The following is a 27605-nucleotide window of genomic DNA, read 5'->3' as shown; positions in this document are numbered from 1 at the left end:
AAAAGAAGATCTTTTGAACGAAAACAGAAAAAATACCCCTAAAAATACAAATATGGAAATTTCCCCACAATTTGTACATACCTAGCTAAGGTCACCTAACAAAAGCTGCGTATACCAATTTTCGACGAACAAAGTTTTAGCATTTTGCAGGATTTTTCTTCCCCCTCCCCATTTGCTTATTTTTGACACTGACATGTTCACTGAAGACAAATTCACATGCCCACCCCTGCGCGCACCCGTATACAAAATACTAAGACGGTAGGTGCCAGTGCTGCGATTTTTGAATTTTGATGTGGACGCAGATACACCTACTAGGCCTACATACATACAGACAAACAGATACTCCGTTGCCGACTTACCGTATAAGCTCTCTCTAGTATATAAACATATGTCAAATTACAGGTAAAAACTACAGCAACAAAGCTTCCGAGTGGTTCTTTATGTTTTCGAAAATGTGGGAGTGGGAGTGTGTGATCTATGCTCTTCGTTAACACAGCGCAGCCAGCGGTAGAAAGGGGCCAGGGAACCAGGGAACCATTCGTTTAGGAGGATCAATACTCCCTAGCTTACATAAGAAAGAGAGCTATCCGTACTGTCATCACAAAGAATCAATACAGCACAGTGAAGTTTAGGTACGTATGTAATGAATGTATGGGTTAAAATATCTTTCTGTACATGTTGAAACTATGACCGTGATTAACGAAGTAGTGTCCCTTGTCGACACAATGACCTGACGTTTGGTGTCGAGCCTCATGGCGAAGGGCGCAGCCATTTTCTGTGTTGACGAATCATGGGAAAGGAGCGGACTGATCTATTATGAGGCACAGGGTGGCGGAACGGGCACCGTAATCTGAAATTTTGTCTTGGAGCGGTCTTACATTCCTAGAAATGATTACTTGCGTAATTATATACATTAAAACAAAGAGTCTTACACAAATTTCAAAAGGTCCACAACTTTGTATTCAAACAATTCTGTCCTTTAAATTAACACCCCTTTATTCAAATCACGCCAACTCCGAGAATGAGAACGATATTGCGAAATCGGAAGAAAGAATCCATACATGATCGACAAGATCGCCACTTACTGTAGCCATACTTTCTCTGTTTTGATCTCGTCAGTGTTTACTTTGCCGTCAATATCAAAATGCCGAAGAAGAAAAACCAAAAAGGTAACGGGGAAAAACAAGCGGACGACTTCAAAGACGACGATGTTGATCTGATGGCAAAACTGGCCATTGAAAACGACGACGAAGATGACGACGTGCCAACCACGAGAAAAAAGAAGGGCAAAGGCAAGGCCGCGAAACCTAGAGGTATGTTGACTACGAAGACTAAATTCTTCCCGAAGTCAGTCCAAACAATCAGGAGAAACATTGAATGTGTTGTTATTGAGGGATATTTGGCGAGCCGCCTGACTAAGTTGCCGAAGGAAGACAAGCTGTTGTGTTGTCGATTGGAATTCTGTCAGTGTCACTGTTCTGCCAACACTGTGCACAATTTGTGCAAGTCAAATTGACGATGACGGCGTACGAGATGCGAAGGGTGGTAGTGGGACTTCCTTTTGTCTCTCAATGTACACATTTCACATGATGGGCTTTAAAATAATGTTGCCAAAATTCTCTAGAGGTTAAACCAAGGTCTACTGTGAAGGATGTATCAGCAGAAAAATTGAAACTATTGTCAAACTTTTGAATTATTGAATTCCGGCATATTAAAATAATAGAAAAATAAAGAAAAGGGATGGGGTCACCGTCCTTTATTTTGTAGGAAATGACAGTTCAGCACTTTTTACTCTAAAATACAAAATAGGGTATGGGGTTTTTACATAAGCCTGCATTTCTGCAAACAGTTATCATTATCTGATCATCAGTCAAGATTTAATTCAGATCCCTTTTTAGCTCACATTTGGAATATGTATATATACCAAAGAGAGCTTATATGGTAGGTCGGCGGCATCTGTATGTATGTACGTATGTATGTATGTATGTATGTATGTATGTTGGTATGTGCAGATGTATGTCAGTCCACATCAAAAACTCCAAAACTGCAGCACCTACCATCTTAATTTTTGGTGTACAGGTACACCCAGGAGTGGTGATGTTAATTTGATCAAATGAATATTTCAGTGTCAAAAATATGCAAATGAATTAAAAAAGGGAAAATCCAGCAAATTGCTAAAACTCTGTAACCACAGGCCAGATTTGGTTGGAACTTGGTATGCAGGTTCTTTATGAGGATTGTAGTTAAATTTGTTCAGATTGAAATTGTGGTGAAATTTTGAGAGTTGTATTGTTTTGGCAATTTTTCCCCTTTTTTGGTCAAAAAACCTCTGAAAGTACTTGTCTCTTTGCCTTGAAACTTGGTATGCATGATCTCAGGGTTAGCCTCTGTCAGATTTGTTCAAATTGTGGTGAAATTTTCATATTTGTATATTTGGGGCAAGTTTTTCCATTTTTTGTCAAAAAATCATTTTCTCCCAAAGTTCTTGTTGGATTGCTTTGAACTTATACTCTTGATCCTAGGGGTGTCTTCTATCAGATTTTTCAAAATTGTAATGAAATTTTTGTATTTGTATTTTTTGCAAAGAATAACATGTAATGTTGATGAATAGAAAATTATCTATCTGCATTTCATTTGTTCAGGTGGGTTTGCAATGCTGGCAGACCTTGATGATGCTGATTCTGGAGGTGACGTTGATGGTATAGATGAGGATGAGAATGCTGATGTAGAAGAGGAAACTACAGAAAAAAATGAGAAAAAGGGAGAAGTGAAAAATAATGACAATATGTCAGACCAGGGCAGTGATGAAGGTGTTGGAAACGAAGTTGAAAGTACGGAAGGGGAAAGCAAAGAAGAGAAAAAAGCTGGTAAGTTGTGTTGAAGTAGTACGCACCTCAAAAGTGAAAGATTAAAACTTTTGCTCAAGCTTTCCTCAGTGAAACTTTCAACCATTTTCTTACCAAATCAAGAATAAATATCAGGTCACTAATGCAAAGTTTTGAACTGGGGAAACAAATTACCTTTATATACACACCGTTAATTGAAATTCAAAATGGTTGCCATCCTTGTGTTAACTCTGTTGGGCAAAAATTGACCTTTTCATTTTCAAAAACCTTAGTGATGATATTTCTGACTTCAAGGTCTATGAAAAATTTGAGAGTAATAAATATCTGCCCCCCAGGCACATTCTACCTTAAATCCCCCTACCCCTCCCATTTTGCCTCTCTAGAGGTCTAACTTTCCCATAGAAAACGATGGGATTGGTTCAAACAATGTACCAAAGTGGTGAAGAGATAACGCGGAATGGACACTGAAATGTTTACAGTACTTTTCCTGTCTGCTACTTGTGTGGATGCATTTTGAAACTTGTGAAGCTGATGAAGTTTTTGTAGTCACTCTTGTGAAACTCAAAAGTAGTTTTTCCCCAAGTAGATAGGGATAGGACCATTTTATATTACAAACATCAGTACATTTGGGGTAGCTTGTCCCACTAAAACCAAAATTTTGATATCCAGAGAATGTCTAATGGAACTTCAAGCATGTTCCACTCATGCAGATTTGAAATACAATAAGCTGAAGCCTTTCACCTCCAAGTTTTGGTTTCACTCAATTGTTTTGTGTTTTGACCTCTGCAAAAAAAACATGCGTACGTAGTTGTGTAATACTGTAATTGGTTGTTCACAGTCACTGGAGATATTGTTATTTAGATTCTGACTTTGTTATTATTTTCAAGGTGATTGTTATTATTTTCAAGGTGAATGCCAGTTATTCATTTCAACCAAACCCAGTTCTAGTCAAGTGCCTGAAATACATGGTGTAAATTTATCGAAGCAAAATTAATTTTGCAGTAAGCGGCAAGTGAGAATGTGTCACCTTTGTGAAAATAATGATAACGGTACTCAATTTGTCATTACATCCATATTTAGAAGTTGCCCAAGTCAAACCACCCAAGAAGATGACCAACAAGGAAAAGAAGAAACTCAAGAAACAGGTGAGATGGCAATAAATGCATTTTAGTGTTGAATACATTTGTATATGGGGTGGACCCTGATATTACAAGAAAGAATACACTTATACATGTTAAATCTTTGAATTACAGACACAAAATCCTAATCTTGAACATTGACAAAGAAATTTCAGGCACTGACCAATGTGTCAGTTGACCTGTCATGAAAGATGAATGAAAGAAAAATGGGAAAACTCCAGTACTTTCTCTCAGTTGATACCTGGATGGGATCAATGAGCGGACACCCAAGCATGTCCTGTCTGTGGTTTTGTGGAGGGTTATTGACAGACAAGTTCAAATAACAACAATTATTTGTACCAAGCCCAAGGTTAACAAGACAGTAATTAACAGTTGTTAACTAATATATCATGAACCTGGAACACTCAGCCAGGTAGCATGGCTCCTTGCCAGGAAATCATATTGAACAAAATTCTTACTTTTCAAGACATCTCTACAAGACTGGCTTTAGTAGTTTGCCATAGAAAGCATAAGCATTGCTTCAGTTTTGGTTGTTAACCTCTTTTTGGCATGTTGAATGCTTATCACCTGCTCATGATATTACCATAATATGTGATGAAACAAATTGGATTTCAGAATAACAAAGAAATGTAATGCTTTGATAATTCAAAAATCAAGATCTGTGTTCAGATCAGGGGCATCTATAGGCTTTGAATGGATGATGATTATCAAATTAACCCTCATCCTGCTGAGTTTGTCACCATACTTAGGTCATGTTCCTTAAAACCAGTCGCAGCATGAAACGTGTCCCATATGCTGCATTTTAACCAATCATGTCATTTGCAGGCCTTTAAAAAAAAGTTATAAATGTAACTTTTACTGACTTAACCAATTGTAGCATACCAAGCTTTTAACTGATTTTGTAGATGGGAAAGTGACAGGCCTAGCAGGGAAATTGTTAATATTTGTTGAAGGAAGTTTATTGACAATGAGTTCACTGAAAAATATAACGTACTGTCGATTAAATTCAACTTAGTCACTGTGATCTGTAAACTCATTCTGGGAGAACAAAGAATGAGATGGCCAATCTGTCTTATGACACAAGCTTTTGCTTATCACTGAATTTTGTTTCTACAGCAAGAGTTCCAACAACAGCTTCAAGACCTAGATCTACAGAGTCAGTTTTCAGTATCACAGCAGGATTCCGGAGTCAAAGGAGCTCTGCTTGAGAATGCCACAGACATCAAGGTAGCCTATAAACCAAGTCTATTCTTAATGTTACAGCTGTCAAAGTTTTCAGAAGTCACAACTTTTTCAATTGAAAGCAAACATGTGGAATGCTGCGTTGCTAAATAGTGGTTACTTACAGCCTATTACAAGGGATTTAATTCAGTGATGAACTGCCCATTTTTTTGCACTCACCTTAATCTGAACAGTGTTCCACAGATGTGCAAGGAAAGTTGAAAAAACTTGTGATGAGAAAGTGAACTTGCTAGGATCACTGATAGTTCTACTGATTTTTTCATGACCAAAACATACCAGCAATATGTTGACAGTAGTTTATTATTTTATGCTGATTCAAAATGTGTTCCCGTCCTGAATTCCTTATCCTGTAACATGTACATGCTTGTATTGTGTCCTTTGTTATTGTCTCATAGCCAGTCACCACAGTGTACGTATGATTGCTTTCACCTGGTTCATGTTGGTTGTACGTCGCAGTCCCTACCAAAATGTATCTGAAAGACAAACATACTCATCTTCTAATTCTGCTGCCCCCTAGTGGCACTGCATCAGTATGCGAATCATCCAGAACAAATTCACCAGCAGAATATTTCATTTGTACAGTGAAAATCACGATGTAATTTCCTGGTATATTCTTCTTTGTCCAGATCGAGAAGTTCTCAATATCTGCCAGAGGAAAAGACCTTTTTGTAAATGCATCACTCAACATTGCTCAGGGACGACGCTACGGTCTCGTCGGACCAAATGGGTGAGTCTCGACTGTCACAGTCATAACTTACATAAAGTATTCTTTTGTATTTTGTCTTATCTGGTATTCTTATACTGTGGCCTATAAATAAATTGCTCCACAACAATTCTTTTCAATTTCATTCCCAGTTGGTGCAATAAAAGGAATCTTAAATATTTCAAGGGTCTGTGAATTGAAGCTGCTATATGTACCGGTATGGTCGCACAAGGAGACGCAAGTTCTGACATTAACTGAAAATTTCAATGTATACAATGTACACATACATACATGTACACATATCCTGCTTGTCCAAAACTGCAAATCGCTTGTCTAGAACAAGAAGACAGATACATGTATAATTCTGGTTGCATGCCATCTTTATGCGACAGTGGTAAAAAGTTATAAATGATCCAATCTAGTTTCAACGAATCCTTGTTTTGCCAAATGAACACACCTTTGATCTCCAGTAATAGCTGTACAGGCTTAATATTCATGACCCAGAGAGGGTGGGTGCTGTGAATATTTATGCAGAGAGGAGATTGAAGTTCACTCAGGTACGCAGCTTTTTCACAAAACTCTTTTTTATCTCCTTCTGTCAGTCACGGCAAAACCACACTGCTGAATCACATAGCCAAGAGACTCCTCGCAATTCCACCAAAGATAGATGTCTTGATTTGTGAACAAGGTAAGTACTGAAATTCACCATGTGAATCATTGGCGTTGTTGCTCAGGGCATGAATTTCCTAGGATTTTTAATGAGGATAATGCGTTATAATTCTTGCAGAAGAAATAGTAGGATGTAGTAATGACTTCCAACACTTGCAGTGCACCTACAAGGAATAATATGCCATGATAGTGTGAATGTAACTGTTTTGTTTATATTTTCATACGATGCTTTAGACAGAAGAAAACACTTGAGTCTTGTATCATTTCCACCATTGTGTAGTTAGTACTTGTTTTGTTTCTAACAAATGGCTGTAAACATTACTGTCTTGCAGAGGTTATTGCCGATGACACGCCAGCCATAGATGCAGTCTTAAAAGCTGACACTAAGAGATTAAAGTTATTGGCTGAGGTGAGTGTCAAAGCATTAGACCTGTGACTAGGGAATCTTGTGTGTAACTTGGGGCTGTGGGTAATGGAAATGTGAGCATTACAAACAGAATTCACTGCATTTATTGGAGTCCTGATCATTATTCCACAGAAATCAATTACTATTCAGATTTCATAATGAAGAGTTTGTTCCAAAAAACCTGTTGGTAGAGTAATTTTCCAGCATCCTGTTTCAGCAAGTTGCTGTCTTTTAATCATAATTTTGTCGGTATGGTACGGTAGCTTTTCACAGTTCCAAACATGTGTGTAGGGGAAGAGGAGATGGGTATAGATCAGACACAATGCCTTTCATCGGCCGGGAATGTTTTAACCCTTTCACCACCATGGTTTGTCCCAAATCCATTGTTTTCTATGGTAAAATTGGACCTGTACACAGGGAACTGGGGGTGAAAGGGTTAATTATAATGCCGTACTGTAGAAAGAGTCATCACAAGCACAGTGTACTCAACACATCTATGGAGTCAGCTCTTTCAGATACCCAGGCAGTTGCCTGAAGAGTAATCCTGTTTCTCTCCAAATTTAACAGGAAAAAGATCTTATAGAAAAAAGTGAGTCGGGTGATGAATCTGTCACAGAGAGACTTAAAGTAGTCTATGAGGAACTGGACGCTATCGGAGCAGCATCGGCAGAAGCCAGGGCTAGAAGAATATTAGCAGTGAGTATAGCATGTGTAATGTTTGGAAGCTCTACCTGGTCTTTGAATCTAAAATTCAGTCACTGTCCACGAGTGAAGGTTCCCTAGTCTATGAAAATGATAGTCTGTGGACCCTACAGATCTGCTTGTAACGGAATATGAATTGTCCAATTGCTAGTTGGATAGTTGGATCGATCCTTCATGAGGATATTGTGAAACTCTTATTAAAGTGCCAATGGTTTCTAAATAAAACAAGAAAGTACTGCAGGGTAGACAACAAATTCAGCATACAGCCACCTATCAACAGTAACATAGCTGTTTCCATGTGCATTTGATCAGTAGCATCTCAGAAAACTTCTAGGCATAAGAAGAGGGGGATTATTAAATGGGGTAATGCAGTGTAGGGAATTCATGGAATATGTCAATGAGACATCCAAGCCAGTAACATTGAAAATCAGCCTGTTGGAGCGATGTACATGTACTAGCCCTGCTGATCATGTCTCATCATGTATATAGTACCAAGTAACTTTGCCTATGATATCAGCAAATCAAATATCAGAAGATATTTCAAACTGTCCAACTGTAAAACTGCACCTGCCCGTCCAAAAATTTTACCTGCTCCAAGCAGATGGGTAGGCAGTTACATTTGCATTACCGACTTTGGTACATGCTAGAGTCTCTGCTTGTGTGAGTACATGCATAGCAGGGACCAGCAAGGACCAACATTTACAACGTGAAATTCCAGTGCTGGTATATCAAAACATGAATGTATTGCTACTGAGAGATTTGAAAGTTACAGTGTGCATTCTCTTTTCTTGGTATTTTGGTCAGACAGAATTCGCTGTATTCACAGTAGTTTTGGCAGTGTGTGAGTCTGATTCAAGCTATCTACTGATGAACGTATCCACAACTTCTCTTGACTTCAGGGTTTGCAGTTTACAAAGGAAATGCAGAGCAGACCAACAAAACATTTCTCTGGAGGTTGGAGGATGAGAGTGTCGCTAGCAAGGTAAGGGATAGCTCCCTGTGTTTCTAGCTGCAGTGATACTTGCAAATTTTTGTAGCAAACACTTCAAGGTGCTGTGAAATTTACAGTAAGCTGTGGGTTACAACGTCAAGTGGTTCAGTACTTGGACATAGATCTGACCAGGAATTTGAGTTTTGCTTAGAAGTCAGATTCACAATTGTTTATTGTGAATCATGTTTGATAAATATTCGTTTTGTTGGTGGTGATGGTGCTAAAGCATCTATATTTTTGTCACAATTGAGTAGTATGGTCTACCATTTATAAGCACAGAAATGTGTGTCTGTGTTTTGTTAAAGTGAGGTTGAATTTTTTACAACCGTAAAGTAAAACTCACATGGAATTAAAAACTTATTCACAGGTAGTCAATGCTGACAATCAACACTTAGACTTCATGAAGCGATGTCTTGTTGACAACACATCATAGGTCAGGAAAATAAATAACAAATGATGAGATTCAGTCAATGTATGTATAATGCTGCAAATCAGGAATCTTGATACTTCCTTGACACATTTGTAGATCTGTATAAGCTGTAATGTCTGATTGGCAATATCATGGCATTACCATACTTGGTGAGAGTAACCATGGTGATGCCAACATTCTCAGTCATGCATCACATTTGTGCTCACAGTCTCATCAAATGTACTTGGTGACACGCATTTCAACATACCATGATTGTTTGCTCATTCTTCTTAAATTTGAATTGAAACTTATCTTTTTTTCGTGTCAGGGCTCTCTTCATGGAACCAACTCTACTTTTACTTGACGAACCCACAAATCATTTAGACCTCAATGCTGTCATTTGGCTTGACAAGTAAGTGCAACTCTATTTCAGAATCTATACAACTGGACCCAATTCCTTCATTATCATTGTGGACCTGTTTATAGCGAATAGGGATGAACAGATAAAACTCATAATTGTGGAACTATTTAGACCCATACCTGTGAATGTCCTGAGTATTTGTAATTCATGTAAAATTACCAAGTGTAGAAAATGCTACAACATGCTGCTGTGAGTCTTTGAAATGGCAATGGTTTGTCAAATAGCATGAGATCTGTATACAGGAATTCCTTGATACTTTTGACCCTCAAACTTCTCAGGTTAGGGTTGATTTGGCAGGAAGTGCCTTTTTGGAAAGCTAGTGCTTCCTTCTGTGAACACTTTATGCATCACTCCTTTCTTGGTCATAAGCTCAAATTGTTAATGTTCTTTACATGTACAAGGTTGACTTGTTGTCCTACCAAATCTGTTATTGCTTATCATGCTGTCCCATTTTCAGTTATCTCCAAAACTGGAAGAAGACCCTTCTTGTAGTTTCCCATGACCAGCAATTTTTAGATGATGTATGTACAGATATTATACATTTAGGTAGGTATTTTTCCATCACTGAGTTGAAAACATCCCCCTCTAACAGAGCACCCATCTGCTACTTTTGTTTTCATCTGCCAAAATATGAAATAAAATCAGATATATCAATTGTGTGGTATATGTTAAGAAAGAGGTATGACGTGAAACTGACACGATGCCCTGGATTTGTTCCTAACCTTGAATAATCTGTTATGTTGTAAAGTAAATATTTGAAATTGAACTAGAAATGAAAGGTACAGGATAGAGTGGCTGCAACATAAGATGATAGGTTGTTAATTTCTATCATATTTAATGTTGATGTTGCTGTGTTCCCTTGTAACTACCTTTCAGTATTCTACAAGAGATAACTGATGTAGTAATTTCCAGATAGCAGATCACTGTGGAATACAGCAAAAAAACAGGATGGCTGGACAGTCTCATATACGTTTACTTTTTTGTTCATTGCACACAAGTTTTGTAGATAACATTGTAGATAAAAAGAAGCGACTCATTTGAGTGTCTGGATAGAATACACAAGGGAAGTGCTAAATTACTTGCATCGAATTGATTGTAGAGACCGAAGTTAATTAGGACAGCACTCTGGCTAAACAAACTATAATATGACATACATACTGATGCCAATCTATTTTTATAGACACACAAGGATAAACAGTGGAGTGGAGTGTCACATGAAAGAGTATTTCGGCACCTCCGTAGTGTGATCTATCTAAACACTCAAACGATTCAGTTCTTTTTATCTACAATGTTATCTACAGAACTTGAATGCGACATACAAAAAAGTAAACGTAATGTATATGGGACTGTCTAGCCATCCTATTTTTTGCTGAAAATCACTTTCCCACTTGTTTGCCTTACTAGATGGACACTTTGAGAATTGATATTGCCATAGCAGTAGTAAATAACAGAAAGATGCTTAGGTTTGAAATGCAGCTATAAAGCATACATGTATTAGATGGGGTCTTTGTGAGGATGGGTGGGTTGAACATTCATTAGACTGTACTTGCAGTAAGTTGTAGGAGCATGCATACTATACAGTATGCTTTGTTTGATTGAAAATAGTTCTTACCCCATGTCCGTTTTTCTTTCTCACAGATCAACAAAAGCTTTACTATTACAAGGGCAATTACAGTAAGTGTTTGAAATGCAACTACCATTGTCTTTTAAGGCGATACGGAAGGATTCAAATTGCTAAGCAATGGTTGCTAGGGGTAATTTCCAAAATCAATCAAAGTGCAGTTTTGATGGTTTTCTTTGCAAAATAAAGATTTACAGAACCATACTATTCCAAAAGACGCAGGTTAGTCACACGATTGATCAGTGACATCACACATATACAAATTTCACAGCTCTATTTTAAAACATTTCAGCTTCTACAAATTTGCACCAAAATTTCCAAAATTTTCAAATGTAACACGTGAGATACCTGTTTAGAGCCCCTAGCATGGATTAGGTTATCTGTTCAAGTACAAACGATTTTTGAACAGGAAAATATCTACTTGTCATTTTGTGAAATTTTGAAGGGTTTTACGGCGATATCTCACAAACGGCCCCGAATTTTCAGAAACGCATGCTTATCTATATTCTCATGTATAACTTCAATAATCCTACCAAAAGTCAGCTAAATTGGTTTACAATTGAGAGAGTTGAAGGATTTTGAGCATTTTCAAAATAGCAGGAGTCAAAAATCCATAGAAAACAACGGAACGGTAAGATTTTGCATGTGCAAAAGTGCGCGTTTGGAACGTTGCCAGCGATAGCGACCAACGCGCATTGAATCCTTCGGTATCGTCTTACCAAGGGGAGTCTTGCAGCCTCTTCATTCTCACAAAACCACTTCACCAGAGTTTTTTGTGACACAGTCCAAAATTTAGGTTTTTCAAAATTTCTCTTTTGACAATTCAGCTGTCTCTATGAGTTGTCTTGCCTGCATCAATTCTGAAAGTGAAAACATTATGTATTTTATGTGAGAATTTTCATGATATCTTACATACCTACCTTTTTTACTAGACACATTCAAGAAAATGTTGAAGCAAAAAAGGAAAGAGCAACAGAAAGATTATGACAAACAGGTGAGATTTTATGTTTTATGCATTGTGTTGAAATGTTGATGTGCTATTACTGTCACAAATATCTTACTTCATCTCCATGTGTTAATTAATAAGACAGAATTTTAAAAAGTGAAATCTTTATTGGACTATTGCAATTTTCACTTGTTAGTCAGATTTTGTTCATTCATACAATATGTTCTCTTGATGGTCTGAATAATATTTGTAATGTAACTCGCGTTTGTTTTGTTTTCCTTTAAGATTTAGATTTCTACTGATATTTTGACAGACATGACTGATTCGAATCACCGTAGAAACATAATAGTTACATGATTTTCAGACTGTTCTTTCAGACACACATGCAAACATAGTGATTTTTTACTGACTTTTGTGATTTGACGCTGATTTTAAAAGACTTGAACTTTGCAAAGTTTTTTAATGTCTAAAATAATAGCCAAACGTTTGCCTTTAATATCTCTTCACATCATTTCATCCCAAATCTTTTTAAAATCAATATCACTTTATTTTTAGCTCACATTTGGTTATACCAATGTGAGTTTATCGTATAGGCTGAAGTCGATGGCGTCTGTATGTATGTGTGTATGTATGTATGTATGTATGTATGTATGTATGTATGTATGTACGTACAGTATGTCCGTCAACATCAAAAACACGCAAACCGCTGCACGTTTCAGCTTGGTATTTGGTGTGTGGATGCATCCTGGGCTATAGATGGGATTTTGTTCAAATGAAGTCTGCATTGCCAAAATTATGCAAATGAGCTTACAAAATGTGAAAATGGTTAAGAATCAATAACTCAAGAACCGCTTTTTTGATTGCTTTGAAAATTTGTGTGCAAGTACCTTAGGTGAACCTTATACAGTTTTATGAATATTGTGAAGATATCCTTAATTTTGTATTTTTGCTGAATTTTTTTGTGATTTTTCTCATTTTCAGTAAAAATTCTTCTTCTCTGAAACCGCCAGCCCAATCGCTCTCAAATTTTGGTTGACTCTTTGCAAGGGTGTTACTCTTCTAATTTGTTGAAATTATGACAAAATTGGGAAAATTACTATTTTGGAGCAATTTTGTCATTTTTGGTCAAAAAATCCTAAACAGTATTTCCTTTTTAAAACCCCTGGACAGACAGCTTTCATATTTGGTACACAGACGTACAGAGATGAAAATAGTTCAATATGTGGAAATTGTCCTGAAACATTAAAAATTTGTATTTTTACGACAATATCGTCATTTTTGGTCAAGAAACTTTATCTTAAAAATACTTGTTTGATAGCTTTGTAATTTGGTATAGAGTCCCGAAAGATGTTATGAGAAATTTTCTGCTCAAAGTGTTGGGAAACCCCCAAATTTGTATATTTTAGGTAATTTTCTCAGTTTTTGACCTTAAATGACCTACACCAACCCAGGATATGTTGTGTGACAATTTTGAAGGCTGTGAACATAATTTTGTCATATTTGGTATCAATTTGTAGGAAACTTTGATCCAGAAAACAAAGCTGAGGTTATTTTTACCTTCTCGTGTCTATTTATAGACAGAGAAGGTATTAGAGTTGAAAACCAGTATGCTGGTGTCAACTTCTTCCGTCTGTCAAGACTTCCGTCTGTCAAGATCCGTTGACGTCATGCTATTGTGATGGGTCATATCATAAACTGGTGGGGGTGTTTATGGCTCAGGTTGAGGTGTAGGAGAACGATTTTGAGCTGTGACAAAAATCAAAAGGGACTTAACGGCCATAGCCATAGTGTTAAGCCTTTCTCCAAGGTTTCTTAGTTGACTACGATCTATTACAGACTACTGAGCTGACGTTAGGGGTACTCACTTTGTGTTTGCTCACTCTGTGTGCGCTAGTGTTTGGTACTGAGTTGCGTGGATATCCCCTCAGGGCCTCACGTGATATGGGCCTGTTGCATAAACTGCAGCTGATGATCATATGCCTCTGAGTCTGAAAACGGTCATTGTGTAAGCCTGTCGGCATTTTCCTTGCATTTTTTCTCATTTAATTTTGCAAAATATCGGCGAGTACCTCAATATTTCAAGATAACTCTTTCTTCCCAATCGTTTCCTGGAGTTTCAGAGTCATATGAACGAAAATGAGTGAAAGTTTTAGACAGGAAAATCGGACGTCGGCCATGTTCATCGTTTACAGTACAATCAGAAGTTTATGTGGAGGAAATAACTAACAAACACTGTACATGATGCCCGCCCTCTAGAGGCAGACCTTCCTATATGAAGTACCACATTTGATGCTTGTGGAAAGCTTGACCACACAAAGGAGCATTTAAACATTTACTAAGATTTAGACACGGTGGAGGGACCGTGATTTAGAAAATGACAGATTGAAGGTATTCTGAAAATGTTCAAATACTGAGGAAAAATGCGCAAATATTCAAAATAAACAGGTTAATTGACTGGTCAGCTATAAAAAACAATGAAAATGTTTATGATCAAAAGTTTTTGAGATGCGCACATTTTAACAAATACAGAAATTATTAACATTATAAATATAAGACCAAACTATTTTTTCAGGGATGGGACAGGTTGGAAATGAGGGGTGAGAGACAAAGGCACTTCTATTGCTGCATGTGGATGCAGCCACACCATTTCATTTACAGCATACTTATTCACTGTGTTGTGTTCAAGTTCCATATTGTACTGACTGTCATACAAGGATAACATAAGCAAATCAAATCAAATTAGAAAAGGATCAATGCTGTTGTGTGGATTTTGTTGAACATGGCTGATTTTAATATTTCGCCCTATATATTTGGTATCCAGCAAAGGCATATTTTGATGTAAAGTCAAAATTAACACTACATTGCTGACAATATATGTTACCGTTTCTGCATGAACTTTTCTTTTTTTAATTAAAGTATAGTAGTACTTCGAACAGATTTACAATTATTGTGATGTCAACCCATAATTTTACATTACAAAGACAGTAATTCTGCCAATTTTTTTTGTTTTTCAGTCATTTTATAAATTTTGCACTGCACAAGATGATTGAACAAATTGCAATGTGTGAATTTGTAAACTCAAAGAATAAAAATCCTTGGTCACAGATTAAATTATTTATTTGAAAAGAAATTTACTCTTAAACATTTTTAGCATATATTCTTTACACGGTCATGTATTTCAAGGAAAATATGCCTATTAAAAACAGTAATTTCTTCACTTTCAATTTTTTTTCAATACTATGACAATTATCAGCCATGAGGTTTACAAACACAAGACCAGATAAGCGTTTTTCATCATTTCCACAGGACTCTTTGGAAAATCCATTAAAAACAGTTAAAAGTGACTTAAAATGATCACTTGGTATACATTTAATTTACAGATGCCAGGTTGTGTATTTCACATGCACTCAGGTCAGTAGGGAAGTGCGTCATTACTATTTTGGACTGTTAATTCTTATTTCTGAATTATTTAACTTTTTTCCACATTGAACTATCTTTAGGCAGTTTATACTGTACATAGCTTAGAATGTTTTTGATTGATGTATTTAATCATCTTTTGGGTTCTTTGGGTCCATATCCCACCTCATGCCCCTACATCATCAACTATTTACCAACAACTTCATGCCAACAACCAATTACCTGACCTGGCCACACATTAGAGAAGGTACAGCGTCATTGACGGTATTTTTTTCATTTTGGACCAATTTTTGCAACTTTTTTTTGTAAGACATACAAGAACTGATGAGAAATTTGGATCCAGGATAATTCCAGATGTTGTAATCACCACCCACAGTAGAGACATTTCACTATCTGTAACTAAATTAAGTGCTGTTTACATTAGAATGATAACACTCATGGCATTAATTAAAAAATCTCGAAGGTTGTAAATGTACTTCCTGTCATTTGGTCTTATGTAATACCAAGGGATGGAACATTTGATATTCAGGAGGGGGTAGGGTCTAGAAGATTGATGATGTAGCATTACTTTTTTACCAGATCCCTTGTGCATTTTTTGCCCACTCCCACCTTTTCTTTTAATCAAGCCTTCTCTGTTTTTTTGTTGTTGACATTTGCTTGTATATTTAGGATCTGCTTCTCCCATTGCTATAGAAGTAGGGTGGCCAAAGTTTAGCTAAAATGTTGCGACATATTACGCAACTCACGCACACTGAAAGTGAAATTTGATTTTCGTGAAATTTTAAACACCTTTTTTCTGAAAATAAGTAGCTCAGTTACCGAAAAAATGGATATTTCCAATTAAAATCGATGTATGAGGCAGGTTTCATTAAAAAACTGAAGAAAAAACGATAGAAAATAGTGTGTTTTCCTCTCCCCAAAATGCCACTTCGTACTGACCGGCCACAGCGCTCGAACGGTCGCCGCTCATGGCACGCACTTCTGAATCCAGTCAATACCTATTTTGCAACGGAACTGCTTTCGGGCCCTGTGCACGCTGTCATAGAACTGTGAAACTTGGCCAGGAAGTGGCAGACCATCCCATTTACATGTAGTGGTGAGTTTTTGTTATTTTCTGGGGAGTTTACCCAGCAAACACGAGGTAAAGTGAGTACGGTAAATTCGGTGTAGATTTGTCCCATTTAGATACATATTTTTGCCTTAAACTTGTAGCATGCTCTTTTTAAACATCATTCCAACATTTCTGTGAAATATGACGAAAATCTGTCCACGAGCACAAGTACGAATCATAAAAACAAAATCGTGTTCATTCATATACCTCAGTACAGTGTGACTCAAGATGGCGGCGGAAGGCAGTCACACTGACACACCATTGACAGCCTGCCTGAGGCTGAAGTTAGGGACAGCGGACAGCCAAGTATTTGTGAAATTGAACAGATCGTTCATGGCGATGGCAATAATAAGTGTTCATTTGCTTATGGCATGGTTTAATTAAATATGATAAAAATGTTGATAATTTCAAAATGTGGTCGATTTTTTTCCGAGTAAATCAGTATGTAATAATAATAATAATAATAAAGGATATTTATTGTGCGCCTAATCTCGCAGAGCTCTATAGGCGCATGGCTACAAAAGAACTCTCATCAGGTGTGAGATTTAAAAAGGTGTGTTTTAAGAGTAGAACGAAATGATGCTAAAGATTGAGTATGACGGAGATTTGCAGGTAAACTATTCCAAGTCGTAGGACCAGTATAGGAAAATGATCTTTCGCCGAAGCTTTTCGTGTACGCGTATATCCCTGAATGAAAAGCGCCCTCTAGTGGTAGGTTGTGAGGCGAGTAAGGGAAAATAATACTTGAGAAATAATTGAAAATATAGAAATATACACTATTTTTTTTCAACAGTGATTACAAAAAAATAACAGATACGTATTTATATTATCCCCTGAGTTAAAAAGAGAGGTATTGTCAGATTTATTATAGAAATTTTGAAAATTTTAATGTTTCCTTTTTTCATATGAATAAAAAATTTAAATAGTATTGGCAGCTAGCATAGCAACAGATTTGGTTTGAGTTTTGCAAGTAGATGTTTTCAACATTTTAATGTTATTTTTCATATGAATCTCCGAATTAAAAATGAATCTCCAATTAAAATAGTATTGGCACATTCACATGACCATTTCAAAAACAAAATTTTGGTTGCAATTTTGGTCAGATATTTTTGTTATTTCTTACAATTTCATGGCTGAAAATGAACTGCATTTAAAGACAATTGGCAGTTTAAATTGATTTGTTAGAATTGAGTGTTATTAAATAACATTGTGACAAAATTTCATTGTATGTGAGCTCTAGTTTTACCTTCTCGTGTCTATTTATAGACAGAGAAGGTATTAGAGTTGAAAACCATTAGCTGCTGTCAAGAACTTCCGTCTGTCAAGACTTCCGTCTGTCAAGATCCGTTGACGTCATGCCATTGTGATGGGTCATATCATAAACTGGTGGGGGTGTTCATGGCTCAGGTTGAGGTGTGGGAGAACGATTTTGAGCTATGACAAAAATCAAAAGGGACTTAGCGGCATAGCCACAGTGTTAAGCCTTTCTCCAAGGTTTCTTAGTTGACTACAATCTATTACAGACTACTGAGCTGACGTTAGGGGTACTCACTTTGTGTTTGCTCACTCTGTGTGCGCTAGTGTTTGGTACTGAGTTGCGTGGATATCCCCTCATGGCCTCACGTGATCTGGGCCTATTGCATAATCTGCAGAGATGATCATATGCCTCTGAGTCTGAAAACTGTCATGTGAAGCCTGTCGGCATTTTCCTTGCATTTTTTCTCATTTAATTTTGCAAAATATCGGCGAGTACCTCAATATTTCAAGATAACCCTTTCTTCCCAATCGTTTCCTGGAGTTTCAGAGTCATATGAACGAAAATGAGTGAAAGTTTTAGACAGGAAAATCGGACGTCGGCCATGTTCAATGTTTACAGTACAGTCAGAAGTTTACGTGGAGGAATTAACCAACAAACACAGGAGTGTTCATGATGCCCGCCCTCTAGAGGCAGACCCTCCACATTTGATGCTTGTGGAAAGCTTGACCACACAATGGAGCATTTAAACTTTTAGAAAATGACAAACTGAATAAGAAGGTATTCAGAAAATGTCAAATACTGAGGAAAAATGCGCAAATATTCAAAATAAACAGGTTAACTGATTGGTCAGCTATAAAAAACAATGAAAATGTTTATGATCAAAAGTTTTTGAGATGCGCACATTTTAACAAATACAGAAATTATTAACATTATAAATATAAGACCAAACTATTTTTTCAGGGATGGGACAGGTTGGAAATGAGGGGTGAGAGACAAAGGCACTCCTATTGCTGCATGTGGATGCAGCCACACCATTTCATTTACAGCATACTTATTCACTGTGTTGTGTTCAAGTTCCATATTGTACTGACTGTCATACAAGGATAACATAAGCAAATCAAATCAAATTAGAAAAGGATCAATGCTGTTGTGTGGATTTTGCTGAACATGGCTGATATTTCGCCCTGTATATTTGGTATCCAGCAAAGGCATATTTTGATGTAAAGTCAAAATTAACACTACATTGCTGACAATATATTTTACCGTTTCTGCATGAATTTTCTTTTTTAAATATAGTATATTAGTACTTCAAACAGATTAACAGTTATCGTGATGTCAACCCATAATTTTACATCACAAAGACTGTAATTCTGCAATTTTTTTTGTTTTTCAGTCATTTTATAAATTTTGCACTGCACAAGATGATTGAACAAATTGCAATATTTGAATTTGTAAACTCAAAGAATAAAAATCCTTTGGTCACAAATTAAATTATTTTTTGAAAAGAAGTTTACTCTTAAACACTTTTAGCATATATTCTTTACACGGTCATGTATTTCAAGGAAAATATGCCTATTAAAACAGTAATTTCTTCACTTTCAATTTTTTTTCAATACTATGACAATTATCAGCCATGAGGTTATACAAACACAAGACCAGATAAGCGTTTTTCATCATTTCCACAGGACTCTTTGGAAAATCCATTAAAAACAGTTAAAAGTGACTTAAATGATCACTTGGTATACATTTAATTTACAGATGCCAGGTTGTGTATTTCACATGCACTCAGGTCAGTAAGGAAATGCGTCATTGCTATTTTGGACTGTTAATTCTTATTTCTGAATTGTTTAACTTTTTCCACATTGAACTATCTTTAGGCAGTTTATACTGTAGCTTAGAATTTTTTTGATTGATGTATTTAATCATCTTTTGGGTTCTTTGGGTCCATATCCCACCTCATGCCCCTACATCATCAACTATTTACCAACAACTCCATGCCAACAACCAATTACCTGACCTGGCCACACATTAGAGAAGGTACAGCGTCATTGACGTATTTTAAGTTATGAATTCAAATTCATAAAAACGTAAAAATCCATCCATTTTTCGATGGTACGGTGCCGCCGCAATTTTGACTAAGTCAGACAAAGTATTTTCAATTTCAACACTCACAGATTCAAAATCCAAGACTGTGCATCAGTCAAATCTTGATTTTTCCGTAATATTGGGTAAATCTGTGCACAAGACACATAGTTTAATGATTCCATGTGAAGTAAATAAAAATTATGGGTTGCCAAACTTGAAGGAATTGGCATACTTTGAAATAATTTTAAAAATTTGCCGAAAATTGTCCGCGAAAAATGGCATTTTTATCGCTTTAAAAATTCATAACTTTTGATTGGATACAGCTATTTGCATAATTTTTTTTTTATTTTTCTTCTTTTACCCCATTCTTGCTAAAAATCCATTTAAACTGTGTGTATAAACAAGAGAAAATAATGGCTTGGCCACCCTAATAGAAGTTGATATGCATGTTCCTAAAGATGACCTCCAGTACATGTACCTAAGTTGGAGACCTTATTTGCTTTTGTCATTCTTGTTTTTCCTGGTTTACATATTTCTCAAATGGACCAATTCAAACCGAATGTGAGCACATAGTGTCCTTGACTTTATTTTTTCCTTCCTTCAATTTGTTAGGAAAAGAGACTCAAAGAAATGAAGGCACATGGAAAGTCGTCTAAACAAGCAGTAAGTGTTTTTATCGTATACCTCCAGCCACGCTCTTGTGTTAACGTTATGGGGAAAAACACCCTCACATTTGTGTAATAAGTTGCTGTATCACGCCCAGGCGAACTTTGCCACACTTTGCCCAAATATTGGTAAGCGCTTGCATTTCAGAACTAGCTTCATTCTGGTTTACTTCGCGCATTGCTATCAGCTGACGTTCTGTTTATAAACAAAGCCATCACTAGATTTGAACACTTCCATGTTCTGTTCGTATGGGCGACAGTGAAGTTAGCAAAATCAGGTGATATATCTCAGGGTTTCATATTAAAATCCAGTGTTGACTAAGCACGCTATCGAATGATGTCTGCGTTTTTGAAAGATTTGGAAATGTAAATCAGATAGAGTGCGATCCATTACGGGAAAGCTCCATTAACGTAGGAATACCCTACTTCCCTACTTAGTTATCAGGGGATCAATTTCACAGACCTGCCTTTCCTACAATGGCACTACAATAGCACCAGCTGGATAAGATAAACATAACGATGGAACATTAACACCTTGGGGGGATTAAAAGTCTTCTGTTTGTCACCCAAGTTGGTCAGGCATGGACCCGGGTTTCAGGTACCATGCAACTTAATGCAGTCTTTCCCTAATGCATTCAACAGATAAGCTAAGCCTAGCCCTCTCCTGTCGTCCAGCTTCGAGTCATTTCATCACAAAATTCTCACATACTTAAAGGCACCATATTTCTTCTAATCAAACGTTTTGCTGATGATCGCATCTGGCTGCCGGTGTAATGTAATTTACGATAAGTAACATGCCGTTCTTCTTACACATTGATTTACGCCTCATTTGTTGTTGGTATACGTATGTTGCTGTACAAGTCACTACTGGTAAACAAATGACGTCATTATGTATATCAATACATGACGGGATGCAGCCATCACTTTTCTGAAAAATTTATAAAAATGACAATAAATGGTTAATGTCACATGTATTTCTATCTCCGAATCTTTGCACAGTATTTTTAACTACATATTTATCATTCCGTAAGGTATATGATAAATCTTTACTGCCCTGATACAGGTTTCGCAAACCTCGGCTGTATGGCGTACGGGCCCTCGCACGCTTGGGCCCTTCTGCCGTACAACCTCGGTCCGCAAAACCCATATCAGGGCGGTAAAGATTATTCTTTGTCATCATAGCTGAATACTAAGAGTTAATTATGTGCAAACAGTCACTCAATACAAGCTGTACAATTCGATATGTATGAGAGCAAAAGGGGAGAGACACAGGAGAGAAGGAGAGAGTTTTACATGTAGACATTTCCCAGCCATGATAGTATATATTACTTGTATATAATGTATTTGTAATAATAATTTGGTGTCACACATCCAATTGAGATCTTTGAACATTTGTCTTAGTTCCTGAAAGCATTATGATCCTGACTTGGTACCTCAATTAGCAGGTACATGTAGCGTTTTCCTTTCACATATGGATTCAACACAATGGAACTTCAACAGTCGTTACATTCAGTGTACGTGGAAGTGATGATTCTCTCATTATGCTTGTACACTGTGGCCACTAAAAACTTTGTAAAATGTTTATTTGAGCAAAGCATCAGTGAAAATCTAACTCCAATCTTGATGGCATACAGGAAAAGAAAGCTAAGGAAGCCCTAACAAGGAAACAGGAAAAAGGCCGGAAAAAGGGAGCCATGGAACCGGAAGATAATGAGCCAGTTGAACTTCTCAAGAAACCCAAGGAATATGTAGTGAAATTCACATTCCCTGATCCTCCGCCGTTGAATCCTCCCATCCTAGGTTTACATTGTAAGTGTTTTACAAAAACTTCTTTTGAAGTGCATCAATGATTTGACATCTTGGTTGAAAAGCATAGCTGCATCTGTGATGTTAGAATTATAGGAGTTTATTATATTGGGCCATCACATATGTTGTAAGAACTGTAAGAATAAAGGAAAAAAGTAACAGATACAGCAAAAAGACATATGCACTGCTTTGGTTTGTTACACCTACAATTTATTGATTATGCTTTTAAATTTGTGCATAATATATTTTTCCTGGTGATTTTTTCCTCCAGCTGTCAAATTTGGATACCCTGGCCAACCACTACTATTTAAAAGTGTTGACTTTGGTATAGACTTGTCCTCTAGAAGTAAGTATTGTGTCTTTACTACTTGAATCTTTTTATTGTACTAGTTAAAAAAGAGGTATCACATATAGTAATTTTATAGAAACTTTTGCATACAAAGAGATGATGGTCAATACATTTATTTAACAATGGTATGAACTCGGCAAAAAAAGATATTTAATAATTACCGTAACTTTTTATAAACGATGAAGCTTTGATAATTTCAATAATTTACGTTAATAATAATTGTCGTTGTTTAGACAATTGTATTATGTTTCCCTACATCTAGTTGAATGCCACCTGTAGGATATTTTGTGTTCTGTATCGTCATAAATTTCTACCTTGTATTTTAGTTGCAATTGTTGGACCGAATGGCGTCGGCAAAACCACGTTTCTAAAACTTCTGATGGGAGAGATTGAACCAGTGAGTACGAAATATGATAATTCTAAGAAGTGTAATATGAAGTAATCAGGTACATACATCATCATCATAAATTTAGAGTTTCAGCACTTTTGGAATGAAGCCAAACATGCTTTGCTAAAACAAGTACTGGAGATGAGTTTCAGAACATTTGCCACCTTATATGCTATAACAAGATCCCAAGCCCTAGAAATTCAATGGCTACTAAGCTGATTTTTAATCCTCACAGGCTGTACTTTACACAATGTTTTTATGATTTTACTTTGAAAGTCAAGTTAGGTCATCGCACTCACTGATACTCAGTGAGAGAGAAATGTCTGCTTGTTGCTACACTTGTACAAGAAATGTACCAGAAATATGACTAGAAATAATATGGCTGCCAATGTGATAATTCACATTAAGATTCAAACGTTTTATTCATGAAGATTGAAACATAATGCAAAGTTCATCTGGTAAACTGACCCACTGATATTCATTCACGAACACCACACTAAAGTTTTTTTTTTATGCAGCTTTTTCTGTGACAACGCCAGTTATAGATCTAGTGTGCAGTAAATGAAGGCGCTGTTTACATACATGTAATAGTTTAAATTTGTTGAAAGTTTTTCTACATAATATTTAAATTTGTTGAAAGTTTTTTCTATCGATACGTGAGGTCAGTACATGGTGGCCATGTCATCACCAACACAGCTTACAGTGTAATAGGATGTAATTTAGATGCAATGATAGAAAATAGTGTAAATGATGTCCTGGGAAAGACAAAAAGTGAATAAAAACCGTGCCACAGGGGCTCAGAAGCCATGTAGGGAAATTTTGCATTTCAACTTCAAGATGTACAGCGAGCCTGTGTATCTAATATGTCAGCATCTAAAGTTTTCTGTTTCTATTGTACATTTTTAGATTAAGGAGAAATGAGGAAAAACCACAGGTTGAGAGTTGGCATGTACAGTCAGCATTCGGCAGATCAGCTTGATCTGGAAGAATCTCCAGTGGAATATTTACAGGTAAGTTCAATTTTATAATTTGAAAACCTGTGTCAGATTGGTTCACCTCATGATGAAAATCCAACCTCAACAGGCTTTGTCAGAATGTCTCACAAGGGGTTTGGATTTTATATTTCACATGCGTTGGAGACAAGTGTGAGATAACGCCAACAAGTGTGGAAAATTCCTTCTCAGCCCATTGAAGTGTGGGATTGTTTTTTTATGCCCTTTCAATACATGCAAAAATTTACATTAGTGATTTTGCTTTAGTTCATATCTTTTCCTTTAGAAATACATAATTTGCTTTCATCATGCAGTATTAAAAAAATTCCCCATGACATAATTCAAAACAGCAAATATTCATCACTGCATCCATAGAGTGTTCCAGTGTACAGAAAACATTGATATACACTGGAAGATTGCATTAAAGAACGCCATAATGAAAACAGGTATTTTTATTTTTACTTTATAATTTTTATGCCCACAGAGGTTATTTAATTTGAATTACCAAGATGCCAGGAAGACTCTGGGTAGGTTTGGATTGGTCAGCTACGCCCACACTATCAGGATTAAGGATCTGTCCGGTGGTCAGAAGTCCAGAGTTGCCTTTGCTGATCTGTCCTGTAGACAACCAGATGTTTTGATAATGGTGAGTTTGCAAAGTGAATAAGTTAAAATTGTCAATTTTTAGGGGTTAATGTTCAAAAGTGTGTTGGTTTGTTGGAAAGTTCAAACAAACCTGCTGGCTGATCAAACCCACACTACCCGGCTCTTCTGTTTTGTGTAATTTATAATGTACAAACATTCCCCTGTAAAGAGACTGACAGTCAGAAATTGATAACACAAGATTTTTGGCCAAACAATGGTGGTGAAAGGTGTAAGGTTATCAGGTGAGTGATATTGGATACTGAACTGGTCCAACAGTCTACTTTGATTTACTCAGAATAGTTGTTACCTAGAAACTAAAAGAATTAGTAGATATTATAATTTTGTTGAACAATCATAGAGTTGATGAACTCTGAATGTATTGCTTTCAACTTTTCCATATTTGAGCAATTTGCTATAATTGTTTAATATGTGCTCCACAGTGATTTCAAAGTTATAGTCGATAAATTTCTGACCACCTTGGTAGAAAAATGCTGTTTTAAACCTGAATGTATGTGTTATTAAACTTTTAAAAAAGTAGAACAACCAGCTGTATTGTAAACAAGGAAGTTTGTTGACTATAAATTGATGATCTTGTTGTCTTTGATATGAAAACTAACGAAAAAGGAAGTTTAATCAGTCACTGATAATTTTCAAAATTCCTTCTCTTTTCATTTCAGGATGAACCTACCAACAATTTGGACATAGAGTCTATCGATGCGCTGGCAGATGCTATGAATGCTTATCAAGGAGGTAAGGCATACAACAATGGGACTGTACATAATTAAAACATATACATTGCCAATTAAACGAGTTTTTATTGACCGGCTTCTTCCTCTCTACCTGATTGAATCTACAATGACAAAAGTTTGATTTGAACTTCCCCTAAATAACATAACTTGCTTGACATAGATCGTTTGGAGTTTTAACTGTTGACTGATTTGTTAGCAAAAATATTCAAAATCTTAATAGCAGTTAAATGTCATGCAAAAATGCAATTTTTGTGGTAGTGTAAGATACTTGCATATGGTTTGTGCCAATTTGTGCACAATATTTTAAATAGAACAAAACTCTATCCTGTGTCAAAACTGTCAAATACAGTGTTCTTACAGTAGATGTTGTGTGGCAGATTTCCATATGTTATTCACACAAAAGTTCCTCAGAAGTTGGTCTTTTCTCCCTAAATACTGCTGGAAAACAGTAAAAACCCCGGAAAAGTCCTCACTTTTCATAGGACTGATATCAACCCTATTGAAGAAAAGAGTGAATATACTGCATTGGCAATCTTTCTACCGGGCTGTTAATCATTCTTACGTAAAACATGCATTTCTTTATCACCATCAAGGTGTCATTATCGTCAGTCATGACGCCCGTCTGATTCTGGAAACTGAGTGTCAGCTGTGGGTTGTGGAAGACAAGACCATTAATGAAATTGATGGAGACTTTGATGATTACAAACGTGAAGTGTTGGAGTCGCTCGGAGAGGAAGTTATGCAAGGAAACAAACCCTAAAAAAAAAACTCTTCTAGAACTGGATATTGTGTCAGCAAAGCTACGAATCCATCCTTTCCAGGAGCCTGGAGATGCCTTGGATTTCATCAGAGGGACAAACAGAGCTCATGCAAGATTGCATACTGTCTTCACATCCTGTTAGCAAAGCTACACATTCAAAATATTTCTCCTCCATCATTTTTTGCCTTGAGATGTGGACATGTTTTTAACTGCTCTCTGTAATCTCAGCACAAGAAATAACGATTGCAACAGCCATTAGAACCTTCATGTATTTATTTTGGACGAGAGACTGTGATGTCATTCACTCATTTGCATGTTTTCATCAAAAATTGAAGAATCTCAATATCTCAATTTCTCACATTCAAGGCTAAATTATGCTGAAGAATTTAAAAAAAGTACTTTTATTTTTGTGCCTTGATTAGCATACAAAGAACTCATAGCCTTTTCTGGACATTCCAATAATCATGATACCAATTAGATTGTTCTGTACAAGAAAGCTGCTGTTGTTTTTGAGTCTAAATAAATTTGATTAAAACATTCTCACAGAAATGTTCTAGCTTTCTGTTTTCTGTTTGTACTAATCTAAGACCCCAGCTCCCAGTGTTTGGAATATATAATGTCCCAACAATTGAAGTTCCAGGCCCCCCAAGGCTGTCCCTATCACATATGGCTTTTGTCTTTGGTGCAGCCCCCTAGATTGTCCCCACGTCTGCAGTGTACTTAATTTGCATATGTGTGTACCTGAGCCATCTCATACTCATCATTTTTTAGAAGTGCACATTTCAATGTAATCAAAATGTAATCCAGAGATTTTACAGTGGATTGTGTTGACCAGTTGGTATTAGACAAAATAGTCATATTGTCTAAATTGAGGCGTTTTCAACACAGTTTGGCGTAACTATCAGGTAGGCAGTAATACAGTCACTTACAGAAATCAGCCTCAAAAGTTGAAACATTGTCTAGCAGGAGGTCAGAAGTAGTCAAACCAAAACTGCCACAAACGTCCATGTACAGCCTGCTAACTGTTCAAGATGGATCCAATGCCTTCAGGTGTAGTTGACTACATCTGACCTCCTGCAAGACCATGTTTCAACTTTGGCACAGTTAATTTCTCTGTGATCGACTGGAATTACTGCTCAGCTGATAATTACACCTGACAGTGTTGGCTACACCTCAATTTAGACTCTGTCCAGTTTGCATAATGCCAATGGGTCAACACAAAGCACTGTTGCTCCTGTGTGAGACATGTATGTACTATACCATAGTATGGGAAACCTATCAGTAG

At 36.6% G+C, this 27605-nt stretch overlaps 1 pseudogene; it reads left to right on the top strand.

Annotated features, from left to right (window-relative positions):
• Positions 1-1029: 1029 nt before the first annotated feature.
• LOC139114388 (ATP-binding cassette sub-family F member 1-like) lies at positions 1030-26859 on the top strand (annotated as a pseudogene).
• Positions 26860-27605: the final 746 nt, after the last annotated feature.

This window comes from Ptychodera flava, chromosome 16 (assembly GCF_041260155.1).
Source record: "Ptychodera flava strain L36383 chromosome 16, AS_Pfla_20210202, whole genome shotgun sequence".
NCBI classification, from domain to species: Eukaryota; Metazoa; Hemichordata; class Enteropneusta; family Ptychoderidae; genus Ptychodera; species Ptychodera flava.
The sequence above is the reverse complement of the archived record's forward strand: the minus strand, read 5'-3'. Positions and strand labels throughout refer to the sequence as shown.